The sequence below is a fragment of the Nilaparvata lugens genome, chromosome 4 (genome assembly GCF_014356525.2).
Source record: "Nilaparvata lugens isolate BPH chromosome 4, ASM1435652v1, whole genome shotgun sequence".
NCBI lineage: Eukaryota > Metazoa > Arthropoda > Insecta > Hemiptera > Delphacidae > Nilaparvata > Nilaparvata lugens.
In genome coordinates this window covers 47690976-47718465 of record NC_052507.1, presented here as the reverse complement: position 1 = coordinate 47718465, position 27490 = coordinate 47690976, and the positions used below count along the sequence as shown (strand labels likewise).

Below are 27490 nucleotides of genomic sequence, written 5' to 3'. Positions count from 1 at the left end.
GGAATACAGATCCTGATAATTCTGCACGCCGTTATTGAATATCTAGCCGACGTCGTTGTTCCTTTCAGCTATCATCAACGTGAGAAAATCTCAAATCCAACATTATTCAGAGAGCTATATGATAATATATCAAGAACACAACAACAAACTGTTAGATATCGCTTTTATCTCATTAAAACTATCACCTCTGAGAATAGATCTGATTTCAAGGACAATAAAGTAGAGATTTATTGATGCTACACAACACTGTATAAAATAAATTTACTTCAAAGATGAGTCCCCTCATACTCAATACTCCATCAACATATCACAAGAGCTCTATGATTTCTCCACTGTTTGAAACTTTTACTTTAGTGTATTGATTCATTTCAGGAATCATCACAACAGTGTGTGAGGAGGATCTTAACTAATATCACACAATACATTTCAGAAACGTAATGAGATAATAGCTCTGATCATATTCTCAAAGTCTCAGATATGGATACATTCCTTAATCGTCTCTTCACCCTAATCTAAGTCTTGTAACGTTTTGTGGAATTACCTTCTACTTCTTGTAAAAAATATCTTCGTTGTTCAAATCCATGTTCATTATGCTTCTTGCTATTATTGTCAATGTTGTCAACATCTCTATGAATCATCTCCATATCGATAATCTTGTGTACAATGCGTACATATCTGTTCTTGTGCTCAATGCTCAGTTCACCTTCAATCGAATGCTATTCATAGATTTGCTTGAACGTGCGAGCTATCCCCAAGGAGCATTCCACAGTGAATTGTAGACTCTATTCCTGTGATCATGGTTGCCATGGTGACAGAGGAAGCGCAATAATGCCGGATAAAGGATGTAACAGAAGGCGCGGAGAGAGGAGTTACTCAAGGCGACGCCGAAGAGCAGAGGTGTCAAAGGGATCAAGTTATTCTCATAGATTGACTCTCACGCGGGAGGAGCGGAAGAAACAGTTCTCAGATCGATGATCTGATATACGGCTGACGCAATATCTACTCTAACTGTTTCCGCTATTAGAGATGAATCATGGGATGACGATGAAATTTATCCAGTACAAGGAGTTGAAAAATTAGTAAAATTCAATTTTTGAATGAAAACACTTATTTTCACTGACATTGACACTACTTTTAACTTCAGTTCTCTTTTTCTAGTTCGTGCACTGGACTGCAGTTTCATTACCAGTCACATTCACTACAATAATGGAATTTTGGATATATTATTCAAGAGTTCTAATATATTGATTGAGGAGTGTACTTAACAGAAATCATGATTCATCTACGGCAAATGTAGCTCAGAAAATGTAATAATTGATTCAATATCAAGTACTCGACAAATACTTTTTATTTTAAATTTGATTTAATTTTAAAGATTATTTTCAAAATTAATAATGCTATCGCATTGATAACGATAAATGTAACAATCAATTGGAATCCATTGGTTACATGAATAGGCTACTAATAACGATGAGTGTACTGTAAATTGATAATGAAGCAACAACTGGTTTCTCAGCGGTGGTTATAACAACAGTTGTTATTCTTCTCAGATGTTGGTTTTCTTATCAATTCCGAACCGCAATTATTTATTAACACACTAATTTGTTTTTTTAAACTCCGACGTGCAGTCCATTTATTATTTTTTATGAAAAAAACGAATAAGTTCACTTACTTACCAACTGGGATACTTTTGGATTTTTAGAAACTATTCTCAAATTAGTTCAAATGGACACACTGTTGAAAATGGGTTCTTGAAATCCGAAAGTAGTCCAGTCAGAAAGTAAACTAAATCGCTTATTTCATCAATGATTAACTGCATGTCGCAGTTTTAAATAACAAAAGATCTTTCCATTCAATACATGTTTTTATGCTTCAAAGGAAAGAATACAACAGACTACTAAGATGGTCTCAAGGCGAATGTTTGTTTGTCGTTTATTTGAAATACTTTGCTTTTGCTTCGCATTCCAAGGTTCGAAAAAATGCAGTAATTGGAAACTTCTGTATTTAAAAAGGGGTTTCTGCAATATTGACTTAAAAGCTTGGCCTTTTGAAAACTTAATTACTACATTTTGTCAGTTGCATTTATTTGTCATAGATGAATCATGTTAAGTAGGTACATTCGACTTCATCTCAAGAAAAATAAAACCATCAGTTTCTATGACAGATGGTAACACAGGATACAGTTCTGCCTCTATTAACACGTAAACTGATTCCAAGCATAAATCAGTTCCAACGACTCATCATAAGCTGCACATAAGCAGCTGTGCTGTTGAATATTTTGATGATGTCATTCAATACACGACTAAAATTCAGACGACGACGGAATTTCATCCACTTTTCGCAAGGAAACCCGGTTTACTTGGGAAATTGCTCTGGTCGAGCGGCGTAATGAAACGATAATGCAATCAGCCGATGTTTGATCGCATCTAATTGAAGCTATTCTAGCCGGCCGACGACATAGAGAACCGTAGCGCTGAGCGAAAGCCGACCCGACGAAAGACGCAAGAGAGAGAGAGAGAGAAAGAGTGAGAGAGAGAGAGAGAGAGAAAGAGTGAGAGAGAGTGATACCGAATGAGACAAAGTGGAAGAGTAGATCCCGTAGGGAATGTCTATCTATCCATCTACAGTATCTGCGCAAGATAATATTGCTGTTAAACTTGTTATCCGATCCATCTCTCCACTTGCTCATCCTTAGAGGCAACAAGAGTCTGCACCGTAGGCCAAACAACAGGACGCCTTGAGTAGATGTTCTCGTATGTAGTAAACTCCCATCCCTCCCATTCCAGCTCCAATATCACACGACGTCTGACAAGGATAGACGATGTTGGAAGTGTTCCAGGAAATGATGAAGATTATACACTATACAGTGACGTTGAAAGAAGAAGAAGAAGAAGAAGAAGAAGAAGAAGAAGAAGAAAGAAGAGAAGAAGAAGAAGAAGAAGGAAGAAGAAGAAGAAGAAGAAGAAGAAGAAGAAGAAGAAGAAGAAGAAGAAGAAGAAGAAGAAGAAGAAGAAGAAGAAGAAGAAGAAGAGAAGAAGAAGAAGAAGAAGAAGAAGAAGAAGAAGAAGAAGAAGAAGAAGAAGAAGAAAGAAGAGAAGAAGAAGAAGAAGAAGAAGAAGAAGAAGAAGAAAGAAGAGAAGAAGAAGAAGAAGAAGAGAAGAAGAAGAAGAAGAGAAGAAGAAGAAGAAGAGAAGAAGAAGAAGAAGAAGAAGAAGAAGAAGAAGAAGAAGAAGAAGAAGAAGAATGAAGATGAAGATGATGATGATGATGATGAATAAGGAGATGACAGCTGTGATGAAAAACGAAAAAATCACGTTAAAAGAAAGCGAGAATACATCGTAAAAGTTTTGGTGAGTGGAAAAGTATATGAATAAACAAATTGCAAAGAATTGCTGATAGATATGTGAGCCAGGAGTTTGGGAATTGAAGGTGAGGGAAGAGTCAAATAATGTTGGAAATGCAAATACCGTTGAAGAATGAATGAACAGGAGAGAATGCGCGTTTGAATGGTTAGAAAGTCGAGAGAAAAGAGTTTAAAAGAGAGATGAGAATGAAGCAAAAACCAGAGCAAGTGAAAAAGGTAGATAAAGATACTAATTGATATTGTATACAGAGTGATTCTTAATTATGATAAAATAATTTAATACGTGATAGTAGAGGTAAAAATAAGAAAAAAAGTTGTTATAAACGTAAAGTTGTTATATCCATAACAACTATCTTGTTATAAAAGTTGTTATATCCATAAACGCTTCATTAGCGAGCTATACAGAGTGAAAGATTTCGCCCGGAATTCAGTTCGTCTGGTGAAATACACCGATGCTGAATTGTTTGGGGACTAGTTTTTGAAAAACTTATGCTGGATTCAGCATAGTATAGAAGCTGTAGTGTGAGTAGCTTTTGAGAAAAAAAGTTGAAATATGCAAAAAATCTAAGTAGAAAAACACAGACTTCTACGTTTGATGCCCAATAGCGTTTGATCACTAGCGTCAGGTGATCAATTTTCATAACGGCAAGGAAAGTTGTGTGAGTGCGCCACACCAGATTTTTCATTTTTAGCTTCAAATTTAGATAGTAGATTTTCAGAGTAGTAATTATTCTGAACAACATCAATCAACTCCATTGAGGAAAAATCAACTGAAGAGTGCAAAATCTGCTACAGTAAAAAATACATCGCGTAGTACAGATTACTGCACAGATGAGGAGGAACTTGCCAAGGAGACGGAATGGGTGAGAGTAAAAAATGGGAGATTTAAGAAGAGGAAGCTGAATACTACGCTTACCCTTCCATCAGAAATCCATGTTGGGAAAACAATCAACTATTATAAGGGTGAGAAAGAACAGCAACACCAAGTCAAAAAGAGTCCCCCATTACCACCAGTAATAGTGGATGGCATTAAATCATACAAATACTTCCATGAAAAGTTGGTTAAGCTACTGCTACTTGGAGTAGGCAGATTCGAACTTAGTAAATGAGGAGGATTATAGATTGCTCAAAAATGAGTGGATAAAGAGAAGTTTACTTGGCATTCTTATGAGAACAAGCAATCAAGGCCAATCAGAGCTATGGCTAAGAAGCTACATCACTAATGTGAAGCAGAGAATATTGTGGAGGACCTCAAAGATAAAGGTTCAAAATTCTGAACGCAAGCATGAAGCTTAAATGGAGAACTAAAGAGCCACTAGATGATATGTTCATGCTTGAGTTTGAAGCAGGAGAAGATGTAAATAAAATTCACAAAATCTCCAACATAATGGGATGCAAGGTAAGAAATAGAGGCAATGAAGAAATCGAAGCTCATTGCTCAATGCAAAAGATGCCAAGCATATGGACACACCCAAAAATATTGCTTTAAAGAGTTTCGTTGTGTCAAATGTGCTGGTAAACACAGCTCCAAGGATTGCACAAAGGCAGCTGGAGAAAAGCCGAAATGTATTCATTGTGGTGGAAATCATCCAGCAAGCTATCGTGGGTACAGTGTTGCTGTCTAACTGCAGAAGATGCAAAGCAAAAATATAAAGCTCCATTCAGGACCAATCATGCAAGTGGATCGCGAAATGAGCATTCAACTCAACCCATACCTGTTTCTTTCACCGAAATAGAAACTACGAGATTGTCAGCATTCGATAAACCCTCATCATATGCTGATACTACAAAAAAAGGTCTCGATGAGAAGATCAACAAAAATAATCAAGGGGATGGAGTGCTACAAACTTTACAGCTGATACTAACCAAGCTGGAAAAGCAAGAAGCACTATTATCCTCCTTTGAAAAAAGGTTACAGAAACTGGAAAGCAGCACCAACCCGACTGGGAGCAGGAGGAAGCAATGAACCACACACTGAAAATCATGGCATGGAATGCCAATGGCATTCTCCAGAAGCAGCAAGAACTGGAATTAGTACTCCATAACGGAAAAATAGACATCTGACTTATTTCAGAAACACACATGACAAATCCTATCTCAAAATCAGAGGCTCTATAACATACCATACTACACATCCAAATAATTCAGCAAGGGGAGGTAGTGCAGTTATTGTGAGAGAAACAATACAACACACTGAAGAAAAGGAATACCAAACTGATGAAATTGAAGTTTCTATTGTATCACTGGAGCTCAAAGGATGCAAAGTGTCATTAGCAGCAATATATAGCCTTCCAAGACATGCACTAAAACATCGAGACTACGCAGAATTCTTGAAACATCTTGGAAGAAGGTTCATCGTAGGAGGAGACTTCAATTCTGGAAATACCCATTGGGGCTCCAGGATAACCACTACAGAGGGTCGAGAACTGTTTAGTGCAATCCAGCAATCCAAATGTGGAGCAATATCAACTGGAAACCCAACATACTGGCAAACAAACATAGGAAAAATTCCAGATCTGATGGACTTTTTAATCATCAAGGACTTCTCCACAAACTACATCACAATTGAAGACAGCTGTGACTTGACATCAGATCACTCACCAATCAAACTCACATTAACCGAGAGTGTTAGAATTTCTCTGTAGTAGATACACAAACTGGGAACAATTCAGACTCTTACTGGAGGAAAGCATAGATCTCAATGTACAGCTTAGAAGTAAAGATCAGCTTGAAGCGGAAATTGAGAAATTTGTGACCTCCATTTAGCAAGCAACCTGGGCATGTACATCAGAAATGAAAAGGAGGACTCAAGGCGAAAACTATCCTTCTGAAATAAAAAATCTTTTATTACAGAAGAGAAGAGCAAGAAGAGAATGGCGAAACACTGGGGATCCAAGAGACAAGACTGTGCTGAACAATTTATTCGAGCAGCTCAGAAGAGAAATAAAAAATCTAAAAAATGAAACATTTTCCAAGTATCTCACTGAGCTGACTAATGAAAAAAGTACTGACTACTCCCTATGGAAAGCTACAAAGTGCATTAAAAAGACTTGAAGCCAAAATGCATCCATTAAAAATGTGGACGGTACGTGGGCTGGAGACAATAGCCCACAAATAGAGTGCAAATTTATGCACAAATAGAGTGTGGCCGTAGTCGAGTGGATTAGATGCTGGCTTTGTAATCCAAAGGCCCGGGTTCAAATCCCAGCCTAGGCAGGATATTTTTCTCGGGCCACTCCAGTGTTTCGGATGGACACGTTAAGCCGTCGGTCCCGGCTGCCTAAAAATCAGTCGTTAGGTCATGTCAGAGGCCCTTAAATTGATCAGTTGCGACCTGAAAACTCTGACACCAGACCTGAGCCAGCCAGGTCACACGATACGCAAATTGTACACACTCACTTCAATGCTGTGACTTGATGGACTTTTTAATCATCAAGGACTTCTCCACAAACTACATCACAATTGAAGACAGCTGTGACTTGACATCAGATCACTCACCAATCAACGTTCCATCCAGGCCAATATCTCTTTTACCTGTTGTAACGTCCTTTTGAGGCTACATGTGCTCAGCTGTAATATACCAAATTCTTTATCTTACATAATTACTGCTTATTATTATTATTAGAGAAAATAAACAAAAATCAGCTAGGTTTGCAAATCATCTGGAGAACATCTTTAAAACTGATGACAGCTATAATGATGATGAACATCTGCCACATACTGTTCAAGAATCAGCAAGGATCACACCAGTCACTGTAATTGAAGTGGAAAATATGATCAAGAGTAGTATCAAAAACCAGGAAGGCACCAGGGTTTGATCTCATAACTGGAGATGTATTGAAACAGCTTCCAAGGAAGGCTCTCTTGAAGCTTACATTTCTCATGAATACATCTTTTAGGCTGAGATATGTCCCAGATTATTGGAAAGTTGCAGAAGTCATAATGATTTAAAGCCTGGAAAAACACCACATGATGTTACATCTTACAGGCCAATCTCTCTTTTACCTGTTGTAACGTCCTTTTGAGGTTACATGTGCTCAGCTGGCAGTCGGTCGGTAGAACATGTGAAGATTGAATATTTATGATAATTTGACACCTGCTGTAATAAAGATACCATATGGTCCTTACCAGCTCTTCGAGGAGCTTAATATACCAAATTCTGCTATCATTTGCTGCAAACTGCTGCTGCTTTATTAATCGGCAATATTTACCGCTGCATTGATTGGCTCCGCAATTATAGATGTAGAAGAGGCTGTAATACTGCTTCGACTTAATACTAAGACCTTGTATTTCAGTCAGTTTGATTTCAGTGAATAGGTTGAAACATTTAAATAAATCTTGAGCACGTATTATTTCTGAAGATTTAGTGATATATATATACTGAAGATATACTGTATATAGCTGATTTATCCAACTTATTAGATGAAGAAGTTGGTTGATAATTCTATCAATGTGTCAATAATAATAAATAAAAATACTAGTACAAGATTGGTAATGCATGAAGACAGGATTAAGAATGAAAAGAGCACCATTCAATCAATAAATATATAATTACAATAAAATCAACGAGCAAAAAATAATATATGAAACAAATAATACAAACACAATATAAGAAAATACACAAGAAAAATATCACAGATGGCTCAATCAAAACTCTTATTCTGCTTAATAGCATCAACTAATAACTACTGTCATGATTTTTATATCAGCATACATTTTACAGATTTCTATAGCTCAATTATTAGACTCACTCCTGCTTATCGAATTAGAATTTTATCATTCAATATTTCAATAATATTTGATATTTTAAATATAAAATCTCAGGGTTCAAGTTCGGCCGTCAGTGGAAGTTAGATAAATAATTTATCTTGTGAACTTTGAGCTTCTACAATTTTTATTATGCTAATGATACTGGTATTCAAATACATTTACTGAGCATATTTGATAATTTCAAATAGTGATATATAATTTAGCATTTAGTTCTCATATGTATTCTAAATATGACTTCTCCCTTATTTATACTACTTGTGTAATAATGTTTAAATCAAGCTTGATTTTTAAGAAAACCTTCGACGAGCTAGCTTTATGAAATTTCTATTAGTTCGTAGCACTGAGGGCCCTCTCAGTAGATTATTCTGTAACTCACGTGCAAAGATTTTTCACAAATTTCAAAGATGTAGCATGGACTCGCCTCCTGTGTCCTATGCCTTTCTGGTGGGCTGCTGTCATCCTCTCTAATGGGGATATTTAAATTAATAACTCATGTCATAAAGCAACTCCACTGAGTTAGGTTTATTACTTATTAAAAGTTTTTTGATACTTAAACTTAGATAAAAATTAATTTATAAGGGAATCAGTCTATTGCTCTCATGATGGTTGGCGTGTTGGTCGGTCTCTGGCAAGCAAGTGGGGAGTTTGTCTTCCCCTATTCTCCTTTGATGATACTTCCGATTCTAAATTTGCATAAAATTTAAATATATTTTCCTATTGGTGAATTTTAAATAATCTGCGATGACGCAATTTAATACTGTCAAATATAAGATGAATATTTCTATCCTCAACTTTTATTTTATTCTAATTATATTGTTTCATGCATTCTACAACACTTACAAATTTTTATAATTTCAATAAAGCCGACGTGGAGATTTTGAGTTAAATATTTTTAGCGCCGAGCAAATACTGTGCTCTGATTGGTGAACAGTCAGATTCGGCTCGAGTGTACAGAATGTATCAATGTGCGTAGAAAAATTAGATCTTACTTCCTTTTAATTTTTTTTATGTTTTTGTGTTTTTTATTTGCTCACATATATCAATAAACATTTATTTTTACTTTTCAAACATTCACATCCTTTATTTTGCATGCTATAAGTTACAAAACTTGTCCTCGTCTTAACGAATGCTACTTAGATGCAATTATTTTGCTAGCAAGTATATGATTAAATTGTAGATGTTCCGCTTGATCTTTATTGATATTGCCAACGAGCATTGTTTATATTGTAACGCTCCTTGGGGGGTTCCTGGTTTTTGACTTGAGTAATGCCCCAGACGGAGACATCACACAGGTATAAAATCTTACGCTGAATCCTCGGTGTTGTAATCTCAAATTTATGAGTGTGGATGAATACTACAGAACACCAGACTGAGAGATTCAATATAAGATTTAATTTAATAGTCCAAATCGCGGGAGGCACAAACTCCTGCACACCCTTGATCTGTTCAATGACTATCTGTATGAGAATAATATTCTTCGCAAGTATGAGTCGTCGTGTAGCAATTGCTAGACACTAGATTCAGAGACCTTAAATTATTACCTGTATTGTAGACAGTGTACAAAATCGAACAGGTCGAGCAAGGAACTTGGTGCATATAATTTGCGGGAATGCGCCACTTATAAATTCCGACGGTCTAGGATAGGTTTGATAGACCAAATGCCGTTCGGAAGATACTTCATAGACAGAATCTTTCCAAGTTTCAGGCTCTATTGTGTGATTATTTATACTGTAGCTGTTTCTGCTCTGTGGTAGGAACCTTTATTCCTAAGTCGAGGTAGGGCACAGATAGAAGCTGATATATTAGCAGGTAAGGACAGAGAACGTATGATCTCGATCTGACCCTACTTAATATTTCCACTTAGATCTATTCCTTAAACAAGATTTTGGTCAATTATTTCAATGATCGTTTTTGATTGGGGCTCAACAAGTACAAACGTGCCAAACACAAAATCTGAAGGGCTAAAGAAATAATCGAACTCAGGAAATAAATTATGAAATTTGTAATATAATGAGCATTAATAATAATTAATAAACAGTACAGATTCAAGATTTGATAAACAGGGTTTGAATAATTTTCTGCGGACAAGCTTATTTGAATTAGTGCTATGATGCTGGGCTATCATGCACGTTATTTTTACAAGGTTTAAAAATTCTTGAAGATAAATTATGATTCCAAACGATTTAACTAGAAAATATTACAATATTTGAAATTTAATCAGGGTCATGGTTCAGGCAGATAAGGACAGTTAAATGACCACAAAAATTACAATTATAATTCACTACTTAAGCTAAAACGCTTTCAACGTGGCCATTAATAATTAGCGAAGTAAAATTGAAGTAAATTTTTGTACTTTTCGAAGCGAAGGGTGGGGCCCCATGAAATAAAAGAGAACTCACGTGGTTTCTTTGAATTAATTTAGATTCGATGGCTCGTCCAAACTTCAATCTTCAGCATGTGGGAGAGTTTTTTTTTTAGAAATTAATTATTTCCTTCACCAATCAAAAATGAACAATAAAATTTAGATTCATGGAAGTAATCAATTGATAGAATAATTTTAAATAGAATAAAAAATATTTCATACAAGAGATTCTTATTACATTAATAAATAACAAAAAATGAATATTACAATTCTTATCAATGATGATGCTTGTATCATGACCATGCTTGCTTTTATAATATCTAACATGTTGTATATTTCCATTAATAAATTATTTTAACAATAATAAATATATTCTTATTTTGAAACTCTAATTCTTATTACACAATAATTATTGGTTTTCAGAAGTAATTATATCATCGTTTTGAAACGTAAGTTCAGCAATACAAATAATTCATTTTGACTAATTTCTTGATTGCATTCAAAACAGCTGTTCACTAACATGAACAAAGTTGTAACCTCCAAATTTGATGGTTGACTATAAACAATCTACAAATTAATTGTGATAAATAATAATTTTCAATAAATATTTCTTCCAAAATATGCCGTATAGAATGGTGCTCTTATCTCAGTCTCAGCTGTTCATAAGTATAATCTTCATTGCTATCAGGTAACAGTACATTTGATACTCTTCCTAGCCTTTGACAATAATAATATCTTCTATTAGTTAGATTTATTTTATTTCATGGTCTCAATAATTTTAAGATGTCACAATATAGAACCTAACCTCAAATTCACATAATATTATTATTATTTTATTAAATAATTGAGAAAACGATTTCCATTTCAAATTGTTAGCCATAGACTTAGAATTTCTAGTTGTTATCGTCTTATCTATATCTTTGATTGATAATATCATTGGTGACAGATATTTTTGTTATTCTGTCTGGGACCCAGTAATTCATTTCAATTAAAGAAGTTTTTATTGGTATCAAAATGTACTGTCAGACTGTAATCTCAAAACTATTTGGAAAACTGATTTCGAAAAGATTAAAGCCAATTATAGAGATTAAGAAGTTGATACCAAAACATCAGTTCGGATTTAGAGAGAAACACACCACCATAGAGCAAGTCCACAGAATCACCAATTTAATTGAGATGGCTCTTGAAGAGAAGATATTTTGTAGTGCAGTATTCCTGGATGTTGCCCAAGCATTTGATAAGGTGTGGCATAGAGGCATATTATCAAAATTGAGAACTATGCTTCCAATTGAATACACTGGAATATTGGAGTCATATTTAGTGGGGAGATATTTCAGAGTCAAGCAGGAAGACGCCTATTCAGAAGAGCTAAAAGAAATTGGAGCAGGAGTACCTCAAGGTAGGGTTCTTGGGCCAATTCTATATCTACTGTTTACTAGCGATCTACCGGAGTTGGAAAATGATACAGTGGCAACATTTGCTGATGACATGGTTGTACTAGCTCTGGGCAACAACAGTCAGGAGTCTATGAAGAAACTTCAAGATGCTGCTGATGAAATATCCAGTTGGGCTAGACTGTGGAAAATCGAAGTGAATGAGACCAAGTCTCTCCAAGTCAAATTCACAAACAGAAAATTTGAGCAAATTCCCCTAGCCATCAATAGGAAACCTGTTCCATTTGCTAACGAGGCCAAATACCTAGGCATGACTCTGGATGCAAGGTGCATTGGAAAGCACATGTGAAGAAGAAGAGAAGAAGTATTTAACCTATTATTATATTAGAAAAAAAAATGCTTATTAGTCTTTTTAGACTAGATTGCAATGGGATTTGAAGAAAAAAATTTGCAGAGGTTTGGAGCTGTATCTTCAGAGGAAAAAACGTATTGTCATCTTGTTCTTCATCAGACAAATTCCTGATCAATACAACGCTCCATTGTGGGCAGGCATTTCCACCAGGCCAAAGGAGTGGCAGCTAAGAGGCTACGCACGACTAGGACTAGGAGTGGAGTTGAAGTAATTTGATTCTCAATCTGCTGTGGGAGGAGGGGGAGACGTTGGTAGATAGGAAAGTTATGAAGCACACGATGGACAGAATTCACTGGGATAGGATGGAAAGACGTTGGAGGAGCTGAGAGGCAATGTGTGACTGAAGTAGAAGTTGAAGGAATACAGGGGACGAATTCCGCTCGAGTAGGAGGGAAAGACACCAGTAGATGAAGAAGCTATGAATGTTTATTAGAGCAGGCGGAGTACAAGAGACAAATTTTGCTGGATGAAGAAGGAAAGACGCTGGAGGAGCTAAGAGGCAATGTACAGCTCGAGCAGAAGTAGAAGGAATCGCAAGGACAAATTTGGTGGAGGAGAGAGGATAGTGCAGAGAATAACAACTACGTTGACAACGATTGTGAGAGGTTTGGTGTGATGGGGGGAGGGGGAATTTGAAGAGGAAACCGAACGAGAAACTTGGGGAATAAAGGGACCGGCATCCCTGAAGGGGCCCGTCCGCGACTAATAGCAAAACCAGGCAAGGATAATGTCGCAAGTTAGTTTGGGACAAAGCCGTGCAGCCGGTACTCCTTCCTTCCCTGCGGACCTCGAAACTATTCTGGGCTCTCCACCACACTGGAGCCTCCCCTGCCGCCGCACGCACACCCACAAGCCACCCAGAATTCCTTATCTGGCCGGGAGAGACCTTTGTCGACTGCGAATTCCAGAACTGGCTGACCGGCACCCAACTATTCCTATTGTCGAAGCGCCTCCTCGCAACTTCTGTTAATCCGATCTTTGACAGGCAATAGCGTCGCCAACTCACGGCATGCCCAACCCCACAATCATCCTGCATCTACAGCTTTCACAAGTCCAACTTCTGTCGTCATATTCAACCTCAACATTCACTTGAAATGAATGACATGAGTTCGTGCTTTGTTCGTGCAATTCTCTAGAATCTATATCCATCTTGTAACATGCAGGATGAGATGAATAGAATAATTCCTAAATAATCATACTGTTCATAAAATAGGTTTTTGTTCATGCTATGAATATAGAGAAACGGACTGCTTTGCGGATGTATGTTTCCATCTACAGTATGCGAAATACTAAGCGGCTATTCGTTTGTCTCTGCTAAAAAGTTATGGCAAAAGTCGATTCATTATAGGCCTAATGACAATTGAGAATAATACACACAATTCCTTCATCAAAATAGAATATTTCTCCTAGGGTGTCCAGTCGAATTATGATCATATGAGAGCAAAATCATTCTCCATTTTAGTATTCATATTATTATATTATATTTAATATTAGTTCAATGAAACTATTATTCTGAAGATTCATACTTCCAGATTGGTCTGTTACATTACCAACATTACCCCACGGAAAAGGCACTACTATTTTTCATATTATCCTACATTGAACCCAAGCTGTTCTACTAAAATTGTATTATTTTCTCGATTATTTCGAGATGACAACCTACTCACTCTATGTATGCTCCGGTTTTAATGGAGCGTTTAAAGTGTCTACAATCAGTACTTTATCCGGTTGAAAGCGTTACTGAAATCGGCGTGGAACAACGCTACAGGAGACAATTAACAAATGTTTATGAGAAAGACATGCTAAACCTTCCCAACTCAGTCCGACTAAACTCACTTAACTTTTATGCATCGTAAACTCACTGTAAAACATAATATCTCAGAAGAATTCCCCTCACTGCCGCAGTACTTACTTCAGCAGTATCAACAATAATCTTAGATCATTAGAACATAACTGTTCCTGTTCTTGCTTATTTGTTTTGTGTAAAATAGCATTGGTAGATTGAACATAGTCATTGTACCACAGCATTGTAGGAAGTGAAACTTTATCAGTGAAATTTACCATAACAAATTCAAGTTTCTTAGACAGTGAAGAAGAATGATACGATTTGTCAGTAGTGGGACAATAATACATTACAATAACATTATACAAATGGAAGCTACGATGATTTATTTCTTCATGATTTTTCCCTTCTCCATAGACTTTGAAGGTCTAGTCAACTTAATTAAAAAATATGTTAACATGCTTGAGTCTTATGTATGGAAAGAGTTGCAAATTTTGCTATTCTACTATCTTCTATTTATATATTTACAATAAAGTATTTTCTAGCAATGGATATTGGAAATAACAGTGATTAGATCAGAAAATGCAGGATACAATATTATCATATTCTTCTCTGATTTGGGATACTGTTATAAGTGGTTATCATCATCTACATCCTAGATAAATACAATATTATTTCAAGCAGACCAACGTCACGTTCTTGGCTTGTCACAATTATACCACTTTATTGATCATGAACATATCAAGAACATAATCTCTATGAACTACCATGCATAATATTCATGATATTTTGAACATTATGATGGCTCCTTGCATTTTTGCGTAACTTAGTTTTTGCACTCACTCCAATCATGTAGATTGTAAATAACTGATTTTCAATCATTAGGATCTCATAGCAAGTGTTATCAAGTCAATGAACGAGTATCCGTAGGCTACATAAATATTGAAAATAATTTTTTTTGAATATGTAAACCATGCAACCATGCTTATTTCGTTGCAGTGCATGTCTTTGCCAAATATCCACAATACTTGGGTACCGGGTACTTGGATCCTTGGATGAATGATGAGGGATGGAAAAGGCTGTGAACAGGCTACGAAAATTCATCCCGATCATCACTTTTTGAGATGTGACTGCCTGAAGTTTCAATTTTCGGGAAAGATCATTTCGAGTTCGGTAAAAGATGAATTCCTGAAATTCTGAGGATGATTTCCTTATAATATTGTTGATTGAATGAAGAAAAACCCTATCGAAATATCTGTTTCTCGAAAGTTATTCTATTTTCAAAGAAATGAATGAAAATAACTTTTGTTGATAATTTTTTTATAATGAGGTAACTTTTTCAGCAGCACGACAAATTTGATCAATTCAACTGAAATTTTGGAGCAAAATAATTGACCTGTTGTCATCAGGGGAAAATCCTCAATTATTGATATACAATTATTCAGTAGTGACAGAAGACAGAAGTATTCATAAGTGGACTGAGAATAATAATTTGGAATAAAATTATTCGCTTAATCCTAGCATTATTATAGATCATATAGTATGAAAATACATGATGAAGGATGATCAATCTCAAGTCTGAATGCGATAGACTTGGAATTATGTGCGATATACTGATTTATCATGAATAATATTCTTGATTCAATCACTATATTCGCTGTCTCGTGAACAACAAATTTCGAAATGTAAGAAAACGTAGACCTAGTTATGTTGGGTTCACTTTCGCCTTTGCTTCAATAATTCATATCTTCTGCTTTCAGGTGGCTTTCAAGTAAAAATGTTCACCACAGACGTAAAACAACTGTCATGGTTGATATGAATGTGTTCTGGTGGTGAACTGGTGCCTGCCGTGGAAAAGCAGAGAAGTGGTCAAGACGAGGTTGAATAATGGTCTGAATTCTATTTAGCTCCTTAGGCTGGTCGGAGTGCGTGAGTTTAATGTTATTTACGCACCCTTCTCCTGCTATGACATTTTAAACCAGAACATCAATCTTGCCCATCCCTTTACCCCTTTCTCTCCCTTTATCACACCTCGACCTTTCTCCTCTTCTTCCCTTCACCTCCTTCTTCTCCTCTTCCTTGTCTGCGATTATTCATTACTGCTGCTATCTTGTCTGAGGTTGATGCTCGGCTCAAGGCTTACCCTTCCTTCATCCACGAAAATTCTGTGGAGACGATTAATTGCCTCAGCTCACTAGCAGGCTAGCTGAAACGTTGTGCCAAAAAATATGTTCAGAATGGGTAATTAAAAAAAAGGAAATATGGCTGGTTCAAGAAGATGAGCTCAGGAGTTGGATTCAAATTTAGTGGAGAAGTGGAGGTGGCATTGTGATGAATATTTGTGACGGATATTTGTTACATTGTGACGGATATTTAAATTCGAATAATGAATCAATGCCAATAATTTATTCTGAAGTATGATGGAGCTATTCTCAACTTGCCGATTTAGAGCAAAAACACCTCTTGTGGTAGTGAAGTGATATCATGATGGATATTTTTCACAGCATGGCCTACCTCGCTTTTGATGCTGGTTTGGAGTAAAAAAAGTCCATTCGAAGACTCTCAATGGTATCATCTACCGTATTCATTCGAAAATTAACTTATGAATTTATTTTCCACTGCTCAAGAAGTATTAAATGTCAAAAAGCCTTGACTTCCATTTCCATGAAATGTTTTCTTACTGTTCAATATTTTTAAAAACTTTTTTTTAAAAACATATGTCAGCAATTAAGCACTACATCCTTCTTAAATTTCTCGCTTAAAAGTGTGAAGAGATATGAAAATAATTGATTGCGCGAGGAAGAGAGTGCAGTCGACCATCAGCTTATCAGATAAGAGCGACGAGTAATGCCGAGGGATTTGCAAAGTACATGAGACTGCTCACTATGATTTATGAAGACAAGACCGAGCGCCCGGGTAAGGGCCGGGTAAGGGCCTCGGAGAAGGAGGCGACCCTCATCCTCAGCCATCAGCCCTGAGGTGCTGCAGCTAGGACAGAAGGGAGTTATTAATTAACAAGCGGCTACAATGGCGCCGGGATTTCACCAACAACAACAACAAGAATCGAGAGAAATAGTGGTTGTGAGGATGAAAGTGTGGTGAGGTTTCTAGGAGGAGAGGAGAAAATTTGAGGAGGAGAGGAGAAAATTTGAGGAGAAGGTCTAAGGAGGAGTTGTGTTTTGGGGGTGAGAAGAGTCGCACTACCCCGTTAAGAATGTATTAGACCTTCTGATGAAACTGCAGTCGAAATTAACCAGGGATTAGGGCGCATTAAACATACATAAACTGGCAACAATAAACAGGGCTCGACACAAATCGGAGTCTGGCGACTAAACTTGCCAACCAACCGAAAAACTTGCTCTTCCCTTGACACCCGTTCATGAATGTGTTAGTGTGCGTCTTTAATAGCCCACATTAGTGGACCTGAGGATTGTGATTTATTGACTTCAAGTTTACACACTATGACTTGGAAAATAGAATATGATTTCTTGTCAATGCACTTTTCGTGCATATGTAAGCTTGCTACATCATAAATGCATGATCTAGTATTGTCTACTCTAGTCTAGATATCTGTCTAGTGCCTGACAGTTCTTACATTCATGATTTTGAATCCTACTAAATTTGAAGTTAATTGTGATTTTTCCTCCAACTTCAAATTTTAATAGTTGAGATGATTTCTCTGGATTGTGCAATAGATAACGTGAGAATTGTATTGGGAGCTCCTAGGCTGGCCATTAACGTTAGAAAATGCATGATAAACATGCATGTCACACATATGTCATACATTGTTGTGTCATCACAGCTGTGATCACTGCGAAACGCATTGAGCAAATTTTTTTTGAGGTGCGGTTATTGTAACTCCAATTTTTTGTTTGTTTCCACTTTGCTGCTCTATTCGAGGTTGACTTGTTTTTCTACCATCAAAATTTGTAATTTTCCAGTGGTTTATTTTTTGTTATTGGTTGTTTAATGTCATGTTGAAAGCCTCTCGCTGATGATGATCTTGCATGATAATGTGTGCATGTGTATGTGCATGATAAGCATGCATGACATGCATGTGCTACCATTAGTGGCCAGCCTGAGACTATTGTATTGAGCACTCTCGAGACTATTAAGACTAGGACAGTTGTATAGGAAGAATTCTAAAAAGTTAATATTGGAAGAATAGAGTATTATATCCTACTCTTATTATAGGTACCCTAACCTCAAGTAGGTATGAATATTTCAATAATAGTAATAATGACGCAGGTATGTTTCTAGCAAATAAGCTCCACTCTTTCAAAAAACTTTTCAAGGCTGCTCACCTTAACGTACAATCCCTCAGTTGCCACATTGATGAACTCAGAGCAATCTTCCGTTTTCAGGACTTCAATATAATCGGAATTTCCGAATCATTTTTGAAGCCTAGTATTTCATCAAATTTTGTTGCATTGCCTGGATATAATCTTTTCCGGAATGATAGATTAAATAAAGCTTGTGGGGGTGTAGCAATTTATGTGAAAGAAGGTATCAAAACAAAAGTTTTAATCACATCTAAACAAGAGTATTGTTCCAGACCAGAGTTTATGCTACTTGAATTATCCTTATCTAGTACTGATAAATTACTCGTTGGTATCTGTTATCGCCCACCAAAAATAGGTCATTTCACAGATTTCGAAAGTGCCTTGCTTTCTCTTATGCCTTGTTATAACCGTATACTAGTTATGGGGGATATGAACACCGACTTGAACATGACAAATCGTAACTTTGACTACTTTCAACTGACTACAATTTTCCAATGCCTAAACATGACTATTTTACCTCTCGATCCAACTCATCATACTAATGAATCAGACACACTCATTGACCTTCTCATTGTTAGTGATCCCAATGAGGTTGTTCAAGCAGGCCAAATCTCAGTCCCAGCTATTTCTAGACATGATTTGATCTACTGTGTACTTTCCCATAAGATACCCAAGCCAGAACAGAAAATTATCACTTATAGAGACTTCAAAAACTTTGATGAAGCCGCCTTCCTGACTGATGTGGCTCAGACTCCATGGCATCAAATTGAAGCATTACCCTCAGTTGATGACATGGTCAAGACTTTCGAGAATTGGACTTTGACTTTGTATGACAAACATGCACCTTATGTGACAAGGAGGATTAATAGAAAACGACGAGTACCGTGGATGACTGAAGACATACTTAAGATGATGGGACGTAGAGACAAAGCACATAGAAAATTTAAAAAGACATTTGACTTGGACAGTTTGATAGAGTATAGGAGCCTTAGAAATAGGGTTAAACAGGAATTACGGAACTCAAAGATTAGGTACTTGAATTCGTTTATGACAAACAATAGACAAGACTCTAAATCACTTTGGCAGGGAATAAAAGAATTCGGGCTTGGCAAAGAGAAATCGTATCCACAAATTGACTTACCATTGAATAATATAAATGACCATTTCGTTTCACACTCTAACCAACGCGACGAAGTTGTCATTGCTAATCACATTGATGATCTTGAAGAGCAGGTTACAACTTAGATTTACCAATCACTGATCAATTTCATTTCCATCCAATCTCAGAAGAAGACACTTTCAGAGCAATTCAACGTATTCATAGTAATGCTATGGGTGTAGACAAAATTCCTATTAAATTTATCAAGAAGATGTTATTTGCTGTTTTACCACCATTACATACATTTTCAACAAGTCACTTGAAGAAGGCATTTTCCCTGAAAACTGGAAGTTTGCTCTGGTTCGCCCTCTAAATAAAGTTCCATCACCCAATAAAGTTGAGGATTTTAGACCAATCAGTATTTTACCTGCATTGTCCAAAGTGCTAGAAAGACTCATTCATGCTCAAGTTGTAAAATTTCTAGACAACAATAGTAAGCTTCATAACTTTCAATCAGGCTTTAGAAAATTCCATTCAACTGAGACAGCTCTGCTTCGTGTCACTGATGATATAAGGTTAGCTATGGACCAAAGAAAATGCACCATCCTCACCCTATTTGATTTTTCTAAAGCATTCGATACTGTTGATCATACAGTACTTCTAAATAAGTTGGCTATTCTTGGTTTCAGTCACAACTCGTTAGTTTGGTTTAAATCCTATCTATTAGGTAGGAAACAATGAGTATCTGTCGGTGACAAAAAGTCAACTTGGAAAAACGTTATGCATGGAGTACCACAAGGTTCAATTTTAGGCCCTCTCCTCTTCACTTTGTATGCTAATGACCTTTCTTCCATTATCAAATTCTCCAGTTTCCATACTTATGCAGACGACCTTCAAATCTATTTAAGCTGTCCCATAACAAAAATTAATGAAACAGTTGGAATAATGAATCAGGATATCAATTCGATAGTGGAATGGACAAAGAAAAATGGCCTTAAGCTTAATCCCATCAAAACACAACCCATTATAATTGGATATTCTCGTCTTATAAACAATATTGACCTTGATCGATTCACAAAATTAGTGTAGACGGTAATGACATTCCTTACTGTAGCTCAGTTAAAATTTAGGCATTATTATGAATAATACTCTTGACTGGTCAGAACAAGTGAACAAAACTTGTAAAAAGGTATTCTCAGCCATGCATGCATTGAAGAAAATGCACGATATCCTCCCTAGAAACATTAAATTATTATTGGTTCAATCTCTCATCTTCCCACATTAATGTATTGTAATTCTGTTCTTAACGATATGCAAGTCACTCTGAATGATAAACTACAGCGTTGCCAAAATTATTGTCTACGTTTCGTCTACTCTCTCCAACGCCATGATCATATCACCCCAGCCCACATTGCTAGTTCAACATTAAAGCTTCCCGATCAGAGGCTTTTTCGAATAGTCAAGCTTGTTAGAGATATCTTGATATACGGTAATCCGAACTATTTTAAAGATGATTTCAAATTTGTCTCTGAAGGTAGGAGGATAGATGCTTCACATACTAGAACCGGAGAAAGTACTTTAAGGATACCCAATCATCGAACTACTATTTTCACAAAATCCTTCTTAGTCAGTGCCTGTCGTGCATGGAATGCACTTCCTGTTTCTATCAGGTCCATCGAGAGCCGAGCGAGCTTCATCCTACTTTAAAAAAACATCTTTTGGAACAAATGACTGAAACTGTCCGGCCCTAAACGATCACATGACATCCATCCCCCACCCATCCCACAAATACAAACCTTTAAACCATGTTATAGAACGAATTGTATATATATATATATATATATATATATATATATATATTATATAAACTCATGTTATTTCAATTATCCACTGCATAATGCTGTATATTACTGAAAGTTGACTTGTTTTTCTACCATCAAAATTTGTAATTTTCCAGTGGTTTATTTTTTGTTATTGGTTGTTTAATTTCATGTTGAAAGCCTCTCGCTGATGATGATCTTGCATGATAATGTGTGCATGTGTATGTGCATGATAAGCATGCATGACATGCATGTGCTACCATTAGTGGCCAGCCTAAGACTATTGTATTGAGCACTCTCGAGACTATTAAGACTAGGACAGTTGTATAGGAAGAATTCTAAAAAGTTATTATTGGAAGAATAGAGTATTATATCCTACTCTTATTATAGGTACCCTAATCTCTTTCAAGATTACTCGTTCGATATTATCCCAACCTGAGAACCAGCTTTCGACTCCCAGAACCAACTTGGGAAAGCGAGAGAATGTGAAGATGATGATCACGATAAGTTAGTTGATGTCACATGATTAATGAATGCGGATTCCGTCTGCTACTGATAGCCTTCCTTCCTCTCCGTCTCTATGATCTTATCCTTCTAGTTCTGATTCTTCTCCTACAAACAATCTCACACATTTTGCATCTCCTCCGGTTTCTTCGTATCTTTCTTCTTCTTATTTTTCTTTGCTTTGTCTTCGGCTACTTCTCCTCTTTTTGCCTCTTCTGTTTCCTTGTTCCTCCTTCTCTCCCCCTTTATTGTCTTCTGGCTGCTTCTTCAAGTCTTCCTTTTTCGCCTATTCCTTCTTATTCTATATTAGATTTCCCCCCTGGTCTTCCTTTTACTTAATATTTATCTTCTTCCAAGTTCTCCTTTACCCTTCCTTACGCTCTTCCATGAACATTCTTGTTATTCAATATATTATATTTTTCTTTCTTTCTACTCCAATCCTTCCCTCTTGCACCTCACATCTCCCTCCGCTCACTTCTCCTCCTTCTCCTCCCCACTTTCCTCTTCATCCGATGTTTTCCTCTCCATTCATTTTTCTCTCTCTGCATGATCTTCATCTCTCTCACCCACTTCCTTTCACTCCTTCAACAAATTCTCATTATTCGAATCATCTTAATCCACCTTTTCTTCTGCATTCGACCTTCCTATTTCTTCCTTCTCCACAATGGAGTATTGCTCCTTCGTGAATTTGCCTTGGCGCACAAGCAAAGCTTTCCTCCAGAATGAGATCAGACAACAGCAGAATGAAGAGACAAGACAACGCCGAAGAGAAACTGCTCGATAGAGGGTGCAAAACAAGATAGGAAGAAGAAGAAGACGAAGACGAAGAAGAAGAGAGTTGAGACAGGAACTTGATTAAAGCCCCAACCCGGAGCGAGCATTACAACTTTGGTCCGAACTGAACTGACAAATGTCGTCCAGCGGCCTCAATAGAACAGCGCTGGTATCCTCCAAAACTCCTTCCAGCTACCTCCTTCAAACATCGGTCCTCCTCTCCCCCCTCACCCCCTTCCTTTTCCTCCTTCTTCTCCTCCTCAGCATCGAACTAGTCTTCAACTTGTGCCTGGCCTGCTTGCTCGTTCATTTCGCAGATTGCAAATCACCTCTCGTGGCCAAATTGCTCCCTTCAGCTATCACCTAATCACATACAACGCAACGCGCTATGCCTATGCACAGAGTTTCTCTCTGCTCTGCTTTCTTCCCTCCACCAATTTCACTCCCTGCTCTTCTAGTTGTACTTCATATTCTGCAACAACGACGCTTCTATTCAATAACGTCTCCATTGATTATTTCCCTATTTCTTTCCATAATTATTATTTACTGTAGGTTTCCCTTATGTTCCGTAAAAAATCCTTATGTTGTTTATCAATACAACTATCTTTTATAAATATATCAAGATATATATTTTATATATTATATAAAGATATAATCCAGATTAGTAAATGAAACTAAACTTATTCATAGTTGATGAGTGTCATGATTTTTTTTGCTGAGGGTGATGCCCACATGAGCTCTAGGCTTGTGTGTGGGTAATGAGGCGGATGATAAGCTTATATAAAGCATGCCTCTCGCAATTGCGGAAAATCACAAATTGAAGTCTATTCATCTTATTACAAAAGAAAGGCTACTCCGGCATTATACTCTCTGAATGTCTTAGTCATAACATGACTAGATAAAGCAAGATGTAGCATGGAATGATGAAGACCAGAGCATCTGGGTTAGATTCATCACTATATTTGATTCAGTTGCTTCGGAATACTGAATTAATTTTTCAACTCTTTCTGCTCTATGATGTTATCAAGAAGGGCAACTCTTACTGCTCAGTGAAGTGACCATTGAGGTTAGAAATTAAATCCAACTTCGTTTCAAATTTACTGAACATGGTGTACTGCTCAGCGAAGTGATCATTAAGGTTAGTAATTAACTCCTACTTCGTTTCAAATATACTGAACATGGTGAATATAATAATCAAGGTGGAAACATGTTCGCAAACAAAGTGGATTACATTATGATGATTCACATTGTTATGAATACTCTCTGCCAAGAAATTCGACAGCTGTCATGTCACTGATACTAAGGATTGTATTCATTTTATCATGATGCTGTCGTTAATATACAATAAAACAGTATCGATATCAATAGTTCAGTTAGTAAAAGTGGATCATTTGTCGATATTAGGGGAAAACATGAATATAATAATTTGAGAAAAGTTTTGATCTGATTATATACTAAGAGAGGCATCTGAATTCATTCAGATCGAAGACACAAATGGAATAAGTTAATCGACTGTCATTTACAACATATTCTACTGATGATTCAATGAACTCGATTTGAATTATACAGTAGCTCAATTAACCAAACACCCTTCGATGTCATTTGGCCTTATGGGGGATGTGCTGTTCTCTGCCAATAAAATACGATAAGACGTTAAAAGTGGATTAGTAGGCATTTCCTGGTTGCGATAAGGGACTCTGTTAACAGGAGTTTGGGCTTCGGGTTCGGCTGTGAGGATAGGCCTACAAGAAGTGATATTACAACATGGAAGGAACGACGGCAGTCATATTATAGGCTGGGACGTGGAATTATGAAGTCCCCTGCGAAATACCATTTCCATAAAACTTGAAGGGAAGGGCTAAGCTTTCGCCCTACGACCGCCGAAAGGGAGTAATCAAGTCGTTTACTTAATTCATATGCAGGCTTCGTCTCCTTTGCCTGTGGACCAAGTGATAGCCTTCCTCACTTCCATTTCCTTCATGTCTTCCCTTCTCCACACCCACCACTCACTCCTCTCACAATCCATCTGCTTAGATATGCAAATCCGCTGCTAAGACCAACTTTCAAGAAAAATATGAGACGTGAGTCGTACCCTCCCTGGGTCCACCACCAAAACTTTGCCCGCTCCAGTCCAACTTGCTCTCATGCGCCTCCTTCATGAGGCAAGACAGCTTAATGGACAATGAATTATTATAGCTGCCAACTCCTTACGTTCACAGCTGCCGTCCTCGATAAGCCGATCTAATTGGAGCTGTGAGTTTGTAATATAATACATTTTGAAAACAATGTAAGTGGATCCTTCATTAGAAACTTGATACATGTTCTTATGATTATTGTCGTAGGAAAGCTTGGTCAAATTTGGTAATTCTGGGAGACTCTTACTCGAAGAGCTAAGAGCTTATAATCTAATATTCACGAATGATAATTTAATTGAAAAATAAAAACATATTTATTCAATTGTTGATTCAGAGTTTACGCAACAGTAGAAGCCCAATTTTCAAATCAAATCAAATCAAAGTTTTATTCATCAAAAACAATTAAAATACAAACTAGAACACTATAACATTTAATACAATCAAAACAATGAAGTTTTATGCATTGAATAATCTCTCAATATGCATAGATAATTTAATGAATTAATAATAACCCCACTATAAATGATATGTTTTGGGGAATAAGTTATAAGTTGCTTGTTGCGTGTTAATTACTATTCACAAACCTCATTCAGTGATATAGGATTACATTTTTTTATATTTAAATTAGTGAAACTTGAACTAAGTGAAACCCTAGCGTAATTGGTAGCACCCGCGATTCATGAATGGAAGTTTGCGGGTTAGAGACCAATCAAACTCATTCTTTTGCTGAGAATTTTCAACTCTGATGGAGATTATTCATGTAAATTCTACCAAATATTGAATAATTGTTTTGTTGTCTTATGTTTCCTTGACATAAATGAGATTGTATTTTGAAACACAATATTTTCTCCGGGCAAAGCACGGTTTACCTGCTAGTTTATTATACAAAGCGCATCATGATGAAATCGAAATTCAATAGTTTCTGTGAGTTGCATGTTCAATATATTTCAATTGTCACTTATGAGCTCTATTCAATACACTTTTTTTAAGTATTTGAACACGACATGCAGTCAATTATCAAGTGAATAATTAAAAATTGACTACAAAGCAGCTCGGAATGGATCAAGAAACCATCACATCACCTCTATTCAATCTTTCCAGGAATTGTGGACGGGTGTTCTGGAAACTAAATTACTTCGGAGCTTGAAAATCTTGGAAGTAGTTCTTTGATGAGTATAAGTGAATATCTGAAGAGAATTAATTATCTAAGATAGGCATATCGTAAATGTCTATTTCTTTGTATATTCTAGTATATTATATTATACTTTATATTGTAATTGTGATTTTTGGCAATAAATTCAATTCAATTCTCAGTCCTTCGATCAAGCTCTTAGTTCATCACAAAAATACATTATTTGTTGCTTTCATGTGAAATGATTCTGTTCAATTGATCGCATTATTCATTCGAAATATGAAGGCAGACATGAATTCATCCTCATTCGATTTCTACTTGAACTCTTCAAAGAACCCAAGAACCACTTCCAAGATTTTCAGGCTCCGAAATAATATAGTTTCCAGAACACCCGTCCACAATTCCTGGAAAGAAAGATTGAATAGAGCACATAAGTGGCATGATTGAAGCAGCTAGCCGTTTGGAAGAATAATTCGTGGCTTGATTGCTGGCCAGCGACGTATAATCAACGCAAATTGAGTCTTGCATAATTAGCCTTCATTCAGAAGTCTCACAGGACCATGAATCTCTCTTCCCACTTCATCCCTTAGCGACGCAGGTGGATTATTGTAAGTCAAATATTATTCAAATTGCTATCCTGCGTTTCCCTTGAATAGATAGTATTTGAATGGTATCACATATTTGGATCATGAAGACGTCAATTATGTGTAGAAAAATCATCCGCAACATAATCTATCTTGGAAAAAGTGATGTTGAAATTAATCATTTTTCCAAATGATACTTTGTGCGAGCTTAATCAACTTGATTGTATTGATTCTTGTTAAATTTTGATATCTCAATTTTGGAACGTTTTGTGTTTCAACTTCTCTATAAAAATTCTGATTTATGAATTTCAAATTTTGCCAAAATTGTACTTCATTATCAAAATGTCATTATGTCATCTTAGAGGGGAATTTCAACAATGATTGACTAGTTTATAACTAAACAGTTAATAACTTTATCCAATATCTTGGATAAATTGATTCACAATCATGAATAACAAGCATTATTTGATTGGGAGCGTTTGATATTGATCAGAGCATAATTTAAACTATGATTACATCCAAGTTTCTCAAATATATATTACAGAATGTGCATAAAATTTATTGCTATTGAGAATTTCCTGTCTGTATTTGATAAACTCTTGAATATTCAAAAATATTTCAGTACTCCATGATACCTTCCCATTATGAGAACAAATAAAAATCAAGTTGGATGGAAGTGTTTTTCAAGAGATTTAACTTTCTTATGGATAGATATATTCATCTTACAATCAATTTATTTGGCATTTCTCATTCCATGATCATGTTGTTGTTGTAAAGTTGTTGGGAATTATGAATATCATTTGCTCAATATATTATATACATTCTACTTTTCTCGGGTTTGCTTATTTAAATTGAAAATTTAATTTTCCGTAGACAAGTTTCGAATAAATAGGATCTAAATACTCGAAGTTCAATGAATGAACGACTTGCAGTTTATTTGGAAAAATTGACTCGTTAATTTATCGAATTTCAAGTGAATTTATAGCCGCAGTTCGTGATGGAATCCAAAATTGATATTGGAATCTAGAAATTCCAGTTTCAATTCTCTTCCTGATCAATTCTATTCAACAGGAA

At 36.3% G+C, this 27490-nt stretch overlaps 1 long non-coding RNA gene across 2 annotated transcripts in view; it reads left to right on the top strand.

Moving 5' to 3' along the window:
- The window catches only part of LOC120350984, a 54918-nt gene that overhangs the window by 10721 nt on the left and 16707 nt on the right, over positions 1 to 27490 (top strand). Inside the window, exon 2 of one of the 2 annotated variants that reach the window (XR_005571141.1) lies at positions 15846 to 16014. The exons of the other annotated variant lie outside the window; for it this stretch is intronic. This is a non-coding gene — a long non-coding RNA (uncharacterized LOC120350984). The remainder of the gene's footprint in view (positions 1 to 15845; positions 16015 to 27490) is intronic. 2 annotated transcript variants of the gene reach the window in all.